Raw genomic sequence first — 12,494 nt, 5'->3', positions numbered from 1 at the left:
TATTAAAGATAACCCCTTTCCATATTCCTAAAGAAGAGAAGAAATAGAAATGTAAAAGTTTCTAGAATAAACACTGATCTCCAAACATTCTCTGGTCTTTATTGTATTGTCTGCAAAAACTGATCTGGACCAGCAGTCATTTGGGAGGATAGTTTTCCTTTGGAGGCTATTTCTTTACATCCTTTGGTCTAATAATACACGAGTCACTTTAACATTAGCAGATCACCTTGTCAAATGCAATTTCCTTGACTGCTCTTTTGAACAGCCTTCTTTCTGCCTCATCCACTCTTCCGTTTTTTAACTTTGCAAAGGAAAGTATTCATCCAGAATATATTATCACAATGAACCAGAACATGAAGCCCTTGAATAAACTCAGAATCCAGCACTCTTCATTATTTCCCATACCACACACCTTTGCCCTTCTTCAAACTCCCACAGTTCCTCAGTTAGTGCCATCAAAAGAATTAAGAATTACCCTTGGGTCCTAGAAATTAGGGAAGACGAGTATCGCTTCTTAGAATTGACAGAGTCCCCAAGGAGTCACACAGTACTATGTACATTACTTCATTAGACTATTTAGCTATTTATGTGTGTATATTTTACAGATAGGGAAAGTGAAACAAAATGAAGTTAAATGATTAAAATTTGATACCACAGAACTTCAGAGCAAGATTAAATCACTCTATCCCTTCAGCAGTGTTTCTCAACCAGGGGCAATTCTGCTCTCCAGGGGACATCTGGCAATGTCTGGAGACATTTCTGATTGTCACAATCAGGGAGGGAGATTCTGGCATTTTGTGGGTGGAGGTCAAAAACACTGCTGAACATTCTACAATGCACAGGACACTCCACACAAGAACTGCCTGGCTCAAAGTGTCAATAAATAGTGCAAGGTTGAGAAACTAAATCTGGTCCACTGGCATCTCTAGCATTACTTTATTTGGCCCCAAATCAATAATTAAAGAATGGCACCCTCCACAATGTAGTCCTTGTATAGTATTTACACAGAAACATACCAGCCAAGTGCTATTTCTGACATGCTACACTTTCTAATTACCTTTAAAATAGAGGATATACAGGATATAGTTTTAAAATAGAGGATATACAGGATATAGAGGAAATTGAGCAAAGTTAGCAAAGACCAGCTCCTTTCTTTTAATGAGAAAATCTAACTAAAACCAGCTCCTTTTCTTAGCAACCTCCAGGTGCTGAGTTATAGTCGGCATCTGGCTGCTCACCTGGACTCTTCTCCTGACGTACTTTGCAGCTGCCCTTTCTTTGCTTTATCTCCAAGCATGTGCATCACTTTAAAGCAATAATGATGTACATTTATTAGAATCTCCAGAGATCTCCATCCTCTAATTGTCTATTTTGTTCAGTAAATTGTACTCATTACTGAGCCACATGAGGCACCTAAAGATAACAGCCTTTTCTGGGTGCCCTCTGTCTGAGCCTGGATAATGGGACACTATCTAGCAAATGTTCAGCAGTATTGAGCCAACCTGCTTAAAAGAACCCTTCAGTTTTCAGCTAAGTATGTTTCTTTAACCTCCTATCCCTCGTTCCTAACCATCCTCAGCTTTTCTTCAATTTATATGAATCATAATTTTCTCTTCAAGGAGTCTGGTTTTAGTTTAAGCTCTAGAAGTTGGAGAGCTCAGAAAGGATGTGATGTCCTTTCCACATCAAACAGTGAATTTCTCCTTCTGGTCTCAAAAATCTACAGCACAAGTGAAAATTCAAAGCCGGTTTTGGTTATAACGTTGCCAGTGACCACACGCATTGTATGAGGGACTGCAAATAGATGGGCATGTGACTTCCAGTGATGCTGGATAAAATAAAATGGAACAGGCAAAACCATGTGCTTTGCCAGTGCTATTATCCACCAAATCTGGAATTTTCAACACTTTGAGAAGTTATTTCCTTCACTAAAAAAGTGATTAATGAAGAAAAAGTTAAGCAGAGTAATCAATGAAGAAGGAAGGTGGTAGGTGAGGGAAACAGAAGCTACCAGACCTAACATATGACGTGGCTATAAGGAAATGATAATCAGGCCTGGTTCCCATCTCTACAGTGCATTTCAAGAGGGCTCAACAGCCCCTCCCATATAAATCACACCCTATATGAACTCACTAAAAATTCCTGTTTTGAAATATTTCCTTGCATAGATTCCATCCCATCACCATTGTCATGGTTTTCTCTTCATAACTGCTGCTTTGCATGGTACCTATGAGTTGAATCAATAAAGGCTTTTAGGAGCCTTTCACAGACAGGGCGTCATATTGCACTGACTCCAAGAGACAGGTGAGACAAGAGCCTCTATGAATTGGAAAAACAAGAAGAACAATGGCAGAGAATGCCTTTGCCTTACCCTGGAGTAGAGGGTGTGGAAGCCTTCAAACGCACTTACATCCTCATGACCCATCGGCTCTGCTGCTTTTCACTGCCCATTCATTTCTGCATGTTGGATGACCACCAATCTATCACCAACTGGCAAAGATGAAAATGAAAAAATGCATTAGGCCAAAGGATCCACAACTTCAAGTCCCAAGTCACTGCTGAAGTGAATATGAGAGTACACTAAGTGCTTACCACATAGACTCAAACATGTATAATAGCTCAAGTTCAATAAAAGTTTATTTCTGATTCATGTATGCATACTGGACAGTTGAACATGTCAGTGGGGTGGACCTAATGCAGTGATCCAGGTACCCAGGCTGAGAAAAGTCCTGCCATGTTTAAAACATAATTTCCAAGGTTGCCCTATGGGTTCTCTCCATTCCAGTCAGCTAAGAATGGAAAACAGTATGAAGAAACTTGCATACGCATTCTCTGTGCTTTTTTTCCTAGAAGTGGATCACAATACTTTTCCACTTCCATCACATTCTGTTGGTTGGCTAAAACTAAATTACACAGTCACACTTAACCTTATGGGCTGCAGGGCAGTGACCAGACTCCATCATACAAAAGTGACTCCAGCCCAATCACGAAGACAGCATTAAGTTTAGAGTAGAGGGTTCTGAATGAGACACTAGCACAGTAACCTCGACTTAGTTACTTAACTACTCTGAGTCTCAGTTTCCTCAGCTGTAAAATACTGTTCCTCTCTCATAGACTCAAAATCGGCCGGGCACGGGGGCTCACGCCTGTAATCCCAGCACTTTGGGAGTCCGAGGTGGGCAGATCATGAGGTCAGGAGATCAAGACCATCCTGGCTAACAAGGTGAAACCCCATCTCTATTAAAAAATACAAAAAATTAGCCAGGCATGGTGGCGGGTGCCTGTAGTTCCAGCTATTTGGGAGGCTGAGGCAGGAGAATGATGTGAACCCAGGAGGCAGAGCTTGCGGTGAGCTGAGATCGCACCACTGCACTTTAGCCTGGGCGACAGAGTGAGATTCCGTCTCAAAAAAAAAAAAAAAAAAAAAAGACTTGAAATGAAACAAAGCAGCACTTCAGAATTTTTTTTTAAGAGATAGGGTCTCACTCTGTTGCCCAGGCTAGAGTACACTGTGTGATGACAGCTCACTGCAGCCTTAAACTCCTCAGCTCTAGTGTTCCTCACACCTCAGCCTCCTGGGTAGTTAGAGCTATAGAAATGTGCCACCATGCCCAGCTAATCGCTTCTTAAATGTATATAGTGATGGAGTCTCACTATGTTATCCAGGGTGGTCTCAGACTCCTGGCCTCAAGCAATCCCCCTGCCTCAGCCTCCCAAAGCACCAGTTGTACAGGCACGAGCCACCAACTTCTTGGAATTTAAGGTGCATGTGCATCCTCTAGGCATCTTGATAAAACGCAGGTTCGGATTTAGTAGGTCATGGGTGAAGCCCGAGATTCTGTATTTCTAACCAGCTCCCACATAATACTCATGCTGCTGTCCTTTGGCATTTTGAGTAGAAAATAGATAAAGGATTAGAGAATATTTTTGAAAACCATAAAATGATTTGCAGATATAAAGAACTATTATCCTGGCACTAATTGATTATAAATAAATACCCAATTAGGCAGCATTTTTTTTTTTTTTTTTGAGACGGAGTCTCGCTCTATCACCCAGGCTGGAGTGCAGTGGCGTGATCTCGGCTCACTGCAAGCTCCGCCTCCTGGGTTTACGCCATTCTCCTGCCTCAGCCTCCCAAGTAGCTGGGACTACAGGCGCCCGCCACCACACCCAGCTAATTTTTTGTATTTTTAGCGGAGATGGAGTTTTACCATATTAGCCAGGATGGTCTCGATCTCCTGACCTCGTGATCTGCCGGCCTTGGCCTCCCAAAGTGCTGGGATTACAGGCGTGAGCCACCATGCCCAGCCCCTAGGCAGCATTTTTTAGGATATGTTTAGTCTGGGTACCAGGTACAATTTCTTAGAGTCACAGGATTTTGGAACAGGAAACAATTAAAGTAGTCACTACTCTCTCCCCTTATTTTCCAAACAAGGAAACAAGCTCAGAGAAATCAACCATGCCCCCAAAATCTCACAATAACTCAGCAATATACTGAGATTAGAATGCAGAAATTTGACATTACATAACATAATTAGGTTATTACATAAACCCAATTATCACCTTCTAAAGAAGGAAAGGTAATTTTTATTCTTCTACTAAAGCAAGAACAAATATTACTTTGGCCAAAAAGATACATAGCCAAAAAGGTGCCAGCAGGTGAATTCACCAACATAGGTCACTATGGTACCAAAAGCAGGCAAGGTGTCACAAGACACAAAGCAAGAGATTTTCAAGCAAATGTTTTTCAAAATTCAAAAAATTTGCATTTTTAAACAAGGATTTTTATTTCCAATTTATACAAACTCCCAGTCACTCCTATTCGGAAACAATTAGGAAAAGAGAGAATTTGGGATTGCAAATAGAAAAGGAAAATGATTAGACGAGGAGGAGCAGCAATTTCTGTGGTAAACCCCGGGTACAAATAAAGGAACCTAAAGAGTTTTTAAAATTCCTAGCATGTAAATTATTTTGCATCTCTGGGATCATGGTGGGTCCTAGGAGCCTAGAGTTGAACATGAGGTGTCGTACCTCAGAAGTCAAAAACTCCAAGTCATGAATTAGAAAGGAACTGAACATCTGGAAATCAAGTCAGATTGGGGAGAAGGAAACCTCTTGGTATGGGTGTCATTGTCAATAAAGCAACATGAATTTGAAAGTGCTTTGTTAAAATTAGGAGAGAGTACTTATTGAGGAAGGAATGATAAATGGAAATCAATACTCACATATACATTATTAAGATGGGTAAAATGCTATTAGCATCATTTAGTGAGCAATTTGTTAAAAGGTAAAAATGTTCCTACAAACTTCAATAAGTTTACCCCATACCTTACCCCTAACACTCTTCCACCCTAATGTTTTTCAGCTCCTCAGACAAGAACTCAGAATTCTTACCCTATTTTTTGTGTGTGTGTCACAGACCTCTTTTGTAGTCTCTTGAAGCCTAAGGACCCCCTTCTCAGAATTATGTGTGAAATGTATAAGATAAAATACATAAGATTACAAAGGAAGTGAATTATACGAAAGATTCTCCTATCCAGAGAGATGCTGAGGAGTCCATGAACCCAAGTTAAGAACATCTGATTGAGGAATGATTCTTCTAGGATGATGAAAGTTTTTCCTTACAAGAAACAGCATATGCAGAAAAGTTTTAAAGCCTAAAGATGCGCAGTAAAAAATCCTGCTCACAATCAATCAGTGAAGAAAAGAATGTGCTGCAAAGAGAAGCCTGACCTTGAATTTCTGCCAAAACTCAAAGCTATTCATGCTGTTGCTTTAAAGCCCTACATTAAGGAATTACTCAGAAAATTTTCTTGGCCCCAGCCTTGTAGACACAGCATATTCTGTGGCCTGATGGCAGATGAAATAAAGCAGCATTGGAGAAGGGAAAACTATATTGAGTCCTGGGCTTGCATCCTAGTCCTCTAACTAGTTCTCTGCCACTAACTAGCTCTGTTACCTTAGTCAAGTCACTCATCTCTGAATTGAACTCTCTATAAACTGAGAAGGTTAAGTTAAATAATCTTCAAGGGTTTCTTCCTACTCTGAACAGTTAGGATCCTAACATAATGCACAACCATTTCTCTGGAAAGAAACATTAGCAAGACGTCTTTTTGCCCTAAGCTCACAGTATGAATATATTTTCTAAATAATTTTTAGAGTCTTCAGAAATACCTTATGAGAATCACCTAACCATAGAACTTTAGACTTGGAAGAGATTTTAAGAGACATCCACTATCTCATCAATCTCAGTGAACAAGTGAGAAAAGTAAGGTTCAGAAAGGTAAATAGATTGATTTTTAGTCACATAATAAAGTGGCATTAATGGACTGTTGGGCCTACTGCTATCTAGCACAAGCAGGATTTTAGTATTCAGCATTGGTAGTAAAGATAAGCTCATCAGTTCACTTGGAGAGAGAGAAAGAAACCTCAGATAACCTAAGCCATAGGATGGGAGCCACATAAAGCAGCAGGTGACTGGGGTAATGGCACCTAGAAGCAGTGTCCTATACCTCAGGCAGAGTCAAAGCTGGGGCCCTCATTACACACTATAACCTTCCCATCTCAAAGAACAGTAAACAACAGCTAGAGAACAAAGAACAGTTATTTCAAAATAGGTGGATGGATGAATTAACCCTGACTAATAACATCATTAAAACCAAAGCACAAGTTTGGGGCTGCTAATGTAATATTGAAAGGTCAGCATTAACTAAGAAAATCTAAAAACATCTGTTAGGAATTTTCAAGTTTTAGAAGAAATGAATTAAGAATTATTTTGACCTATCTTCTGTGGACAGCCCTGAAATACAGTGACTACTTTATCAGCATTATTTTTACTGATACTCTCACTGCTATCTTCAGAGCATGCACTTACCAGCTACTGTTCAGGTTTAAAATTCACATGTACATTTCCATAGTCCCATCCATGTGTGTAGACTAGTTTCACATGCAAGTAATTAGAAACGATGAAGTTGTTGGAAACTTTCATGAAATCGTGATTATTATGTTTAACTAACCAACGATATGTATGCTGGGTGCATTTAAAGCCTATGCTATGATGCTTGTCAGTTTACTCTCTGCCTTTTCCCTTCAGAAACATGCAAGTACAGTCAGTGTAATCACAGCCATTCCTCAATCCCCATGACACACATTATTCCTACCTTATGTAAACAGTTACGGCTTTCAGAACTATTTTCTTTGAGATTTTGTTTGAGGGCTGACATAGCCTTTAAAAATTTTCTGACTAGAGGCTACACACACTGCTGATTTGCCAGCTCCATAGTTCAGCTCCTCCAGGAATTCCCAGAGGCAGCAGTGCCATCTACTGGTAAGGAGGGTACAACTTGGTTTCCGGGAGCCTTGGGGGTGACACCAGCCAAGAACCTGAAGGAACGGCAGCCTAGATTTAGGTCTTTGAGAGCCCTTCTTTTCTCAAGCACATTACAAGCATAACTGATGCTTACAACCTGAGACACGTAACTACCACAGGAGCTTTCATTGTGTGAATGGTAGGTCCTCTGGAAGCCACATAAAGCCAGCCAGGCTAGCCAATGAGGCAGCTCTGCCTTGAAATGCCTCCTCAAGGATCCAAAAGCAGGCAGCAGAGCCCTACTGAATTAAACATTTCCTGGCTCTCCTCTTTCCCCAGTGCTTCCCTATGAGATGATCTCACCCAGTGCCCCCACCTGTGGCACTGTTAGCCAGCTGTATCTTACAGTATCTGTCCTAAGGAAGGTGCTCAGATCCCTCTCAATATGAAGGCTCTTATACTTACACAACGTGACACAGATCCTCCTCAAAGGACACTACTGCTTAGGCATGCAGGTCGGACTCTAATCTCTCTCATTCACTCTCTGTCCTTCCCGTCCCTGACCCAGGGGACAGAAACGACAGAAAGGAAAAGATTTTGTTGTTGCTTTGAAAGCAACACTAGTGGGCTTTTATTGAATCAGAGAATAAAACCTTGTCCTATAGGTCACTGAAGTATGTTGCTAGATGGACTAAGCCTGTCAATCTTTTTGTTATCCCCTGCATAACCTAATCAGTGTTTCCCAACCTTTTCAAAATCCCTGCCTCCCTTCCACAGGCCAAACAAACAATGCATACCCTCTGTGGTTTATGCAACAAAGATGAGTTTCTTTCCTCTGAAAATAGAAATGTATACTATGCCACCTACCTTACCCTCAGCATTCTTTTCTCCCCTCTACTCCATGCCACTTAAAAAAAAAAAAAAATCTCTGGCCGGGCATGGTGGCTCACTCCTGTAATCCTAGCACTCTTAGAGGCTGAGGCAGGTGGATCACGAGGTCAGGAGTTCGAGACCAACCTGGCCAATCTGTTGAAACCCAGTCTTTACTAAAAAATACAAAAATTAGCAGGGCATGGTGCCGCACACCTGTAATCGCAGCTACTCGGGAGGCTGAGGCAGGAGAATCGTTCGAATCCAGGAGGTAGAGGTTACAGTGAGCCGAGATCGCACCACTGCACTCCAGCCTGGGTGACAGAGTGAGACTTTGTCTCTAAAAAAAAAAAGAAAACTCTGATAACGTTTTAAATTATTCCCACTAATTTGGTTTGTGTGACAGTCTATCAGGTGATAACCTATATTTCACTTTACTAGGGTCATTTGTGATATTCTGAATGAGCTTTGCAACAACTTGTTCTTTTACTTTCATTCATCTCAGAAAACCGACAAAAGTTGATTTGCTGTGGCTGATAAACCTGAATTTGATCCCCTTAACAAATTTAGGTGTTTCCTCTTAAAAAAAATATTTATCTTGCCTAGTAAACTGATTTATTAGCAAGTGTAGACATTTCACAGGCATGGGGTGTGTTTTAGAGGTTTGAAATCAGGTCGTTTCCTAAAGAAACATGATGTTGTACAGGAAATGTTAAGACCTATAAAGGGCTTTGAAGGTATCAGGATGTCCCCAAGGGACAAGGTAGTGAGACCCTTGCCCATCTCATACCAGAAAGAGATCTGAATGAATTACATGGAAACTCCAGAACACAGTAATATCTTCATAATGAGTTAGTTGAACCATTTCTTACGGAGTCGATTACCAGGTGTATTCAACAAATCAAGAAGTTAACCCGTGGAAAATTGAAGGGACTTTTTATGTTTGCCTATGAGCTGTCTGGGAAAATGGAGGAGAGGCAGGGAATACCTTGCACAGCTCAACCTGCTCTTAAGTTCCTGGACACACCTTCCCCTTTTTAAAGTATGATTTAAAGGCAACAATCCATCTCCCCCGGACTCCCATACAAACCTCTTTTGGCAGCCAAATGGTCTTCATCAAGCACACACTTTTCAAAGAATTAAGGAGGTCTGAGTAGGTGTAGTTTAGACCCTGCCTTCCCTCTCCCCACAACCCAGTAACATGCTGAAAATAAGTAATTACCCTCCTGGGCACCCCCAGGAAAACCTGTTTACAGAAACTACAACTCTTCCTCTGAAAAAAACCTTATCTTCTTAAGGAAGAATCTCAGTGTGATGGTCTGGTCTGCAGTTCACTGCAGGCATTTCCCTCCTCACCATTTACCAGTCATCAGTTACGCTGTATCTGAAATTCCTTTTTGTAGCCTCTCATTTAGACCGGCTCCACCGGTGCCCAACTGCTTAGAAAAAAAAAAGAAAAAAAAATAGCCTCTGAACGAATCTTGGATTCCTCCAGCAGGCTCAAAGCGTTCAATTTCGCTGAAACTCTGGGGTGAAAACCGCCAGGTCCAGCGGGCAGAGCAACCTCCCGGGCAGCACGGGGGTTCCGTTCCCGGCGAGGCCGCCCGCACCTAGGCAGGAGGGCTCTTCGCACAGCTGCGCTAGAAATTCGGTTTCGCTCGCGGCCGCGGGATTAGTTCGAGTCCCACGGGCTGGCCAAAGTGACACTACATTTCTTCTTCGTTCTCCCATGTGACAAGTCCCCCTGCATTAAAGCCGCCTCCTCCTCGGCCCCAATCCAGGTCCAGCGCCCCTGACGCCCGCGCCCCATCACCCGCACCCTCCACCTGGGGAGGGGGTTCATGCCAGCAACCCTCCGGGCGGGAAACAAAGGCGGAGGCAGGGCTGCCAGGTGGGCAACTCCCCTCGGGCAGACCCGTCACCGCAGTGGGGAGGATGGGAAGGTGCCTGAGAGGATAGAAAAAGGGAAACCAAGGCAACTGGGACTGCATCCTCCCCGAAGCTGGGCTCCCGGGGCAAGCTGACCCCACACCTCCCCGCGCCCCGCCCAGCCCTGCCTAACCCGCTTGCCGGGACCCAGCATGGGAGGGACTGGGGGCCGTCCGCAGCGCCGCTTACCTCGGGAGAAGCGCTCCGGCTCCCTCCGACGGCTCAGGAGAAAGCCCCACCACTCGCGCACGCGCTCTCGCGCACTCGCGCCTTAGCCCCTCGGGCCCCCGCGCGCGCCTCTCCGACTGGGCTCTAGCCCGCCCCGGCCTTGTCCGTCAGCGTCTGCAACAGCCAATCCGGTCGCACAGAAGGCTCAGCTCCAGTCACGTGGTGAGACCAGCCAATCACCAAATTGCCCTCGGCAGCGCCCGCTCCGATGTCCCTGGGGGTTCGGTTGCTACCTAGCGGAGCGGGTGTGAGGTGGCATAAAGGGTTGAGTCTCTGTTTTGGGGGGCTGAGTGGCAGTCAGTTGATCAATTACCAGATCAATTGACTTCTCAAATTATAATATAAATAAGAATCACTTGACTATCTTGTTAAAATGCGGATTTTGATCCAGAAAGTCTGGGATGGGGACCTGAGATCCTGCATTTCTAATAAGCTCCTAGGTGGCGATGACGATGTTCTTGGTCGGAGGATCACGCTTTGAATTGCACCTATCCGAAAGTAATGGCTGTAGCCCCAGTTCCAAGTAATTTGAAAGTTGCACCTTTCTTGTCCTTCCACTGATGAGAAGCATTCCTGTGACTGGCTACTTGGGTTGTCCTGGTTATGCTTACAGTTTGGGCACCAGCTGACGGAAGGTGTGTTTAATCCCCCCCCCCCCCACATTACCCACCCTTGGGCTATGGAGCAGCAATCATGCCAACTTGGTGACTGGAGTGTGGAGCCGGAAGTGGAGACGGAATGGCCATGGAAGAGAACACTGTGTCTACGTTAATCCTAAAGGGTTGGGTGTGTATGTCTGAGTGGCGCGGTGCCAGACTCTTGGCCAGAGAAGTGTTATAAGTGGTCCCTGCTTCTCAAAATGTAACAGTCTGTTGTAGAACTACACAGGCTAGCTCAGAAAGAAGCATGTGTGGTAAACATCCAGGCAACTAACGGTCACAGCACAAATTCAAGCATAAGCTAAAGAGGTTGTAAAATAATATGCTTTGGGGATCTTAAAAACTGTCCAAATATTCTTCTGTCAGTAATTCCAGAGTCAAGAAGTTAGGACTCCCACTGGCTCTGTCATCTTCTCTCAAATTTGACCTAAAGACTCAGTGTTTTCGGACTGGTCAGCTAGAACCTTTGTCGTTCAGCATAGCCAAGCTCTTATTACCCAATAGTGTACCGCCGTGGTTCAAGATTCTTAAGTGCTGAACTCTCCAAAACCTTCATCTCTCATCTCTTCAAACCAGGTGGTATAACCCTGCTTCAGCTTTTCTTTCTCGCTATTTATCAAGGTGATCAAACTATCTCTTAGAGAAAACTTCACCTTTGTCAGTGTGTCTTGGACTTCTCTGGCTTCTCGAGCCTGGTTAGACGGTAAAAGATTGTGGGGCCCTGTGCCTGGAGATTCTGATTGGGATGAGAAGTGGGGCTTGGACAGCTATAGGTTTAAAAAGTTCCACTGGCAATTTGATGTCCAGCCATGCTTGAGAACACTTGCAGAAGCTGCTAGATCGATAGACTCATTTGTTAACAGGGAAAACTAAACTCTGCAACACACATCACTAATGACATACACACTCTCTAAACAGAAGAAAGTTTACACATAATTTTTGAGAACTGATTTTTAAAGGCCAAAAATAATTCATAGGTAACAAATACTCCAAAGACTAGTCAATGGGATAAAATGAAAAGTTAGGTGCACAACTAGGTTTAATTTCAATTGATGAACTAAATATTTCCAAAAGAATGTATTGCCTTTTGTTAACCATGCCAAACTGATAAACTCTCTGGTGATAGCTTTACTTATTTTATGCCCTTCTTAACTAAAACAATTTCCATTTGAGCATTTATTTTTATTTTTTATTTTAAGTGCCAGGGTACATGTGCAGGATGTGCAGGTTTGTTACAAAGGTAAACGTGTGCCATAGTGGTTTGCTGCACCTTGCAACCCATCACCTAGGTGAGTCTATTTCAAATATTCCAAGGATTTCCAATTCTCTTTCCTGGCGTTTTACCACATTCTATTACTTTTTAAAAGTGATTAGTGCCTGCACCTTGGAAAACTGTTGCACAGAGCTTTTTTATGGAGTGATATTCAATGTACTGGAATATGATCTACTTAGATTTTAACTAAATTAGTGATACCCCTCAGAACATTCTACCAACACCA

The 12,494-nt window shown here is 43.0% G+C and overlaps 1 protein-coding gene across 2 annotated transcripts in view; it reads right to left on the bottom strand.

Annotated features, from left to right (window-relative positions):
* The window catches only part of TMEM108 (transmembrane protein 108), a 336,184-nt gene extending 325,739 nt beyond the window's left edge, over positions 1 to 10,445 (bottom strand). The window contains exons 1-2 of one of the 2 annotated variants that reach the window (XM_050779626.1): positions 10,298 to 10,445; positions 2,372 to 2,490 (exon numbers count right to left, since the gene is read on the bottom strand). The gene's annotated coding sequence lies outside the window, so the exon portion shown is untranslated. The remainder of the gene's footprint in view (positions 1 to 2,371; positions 2,491 to 10,297) is intronic. The other variant, XM_050779625.1, reaches the window with a different exon arrangement.
* Positions 10,446 to 12,494: the final 2,049 nt, after the last annotated feature.

This window comes from Macaca thibetana, chromosome 2 (assembly GCF_024542745.1).
Source record: "Macaca thibetana thibetana isolate TM-01 chromosome 2, ASM2454274v1, whole genome shotgun sequence".
Taxonomy (NCBI): Eukaryota; Metazoa; Chordata; class Mammalia; order Primates; family Cercopithecidae; genus Macaca; species Macaca thibetana.
The sequence above is the reverse complement of the archived record's forward strand: the minus strand, read 5'-3'. Positions and strand labels throughout refer to the sequence as shown.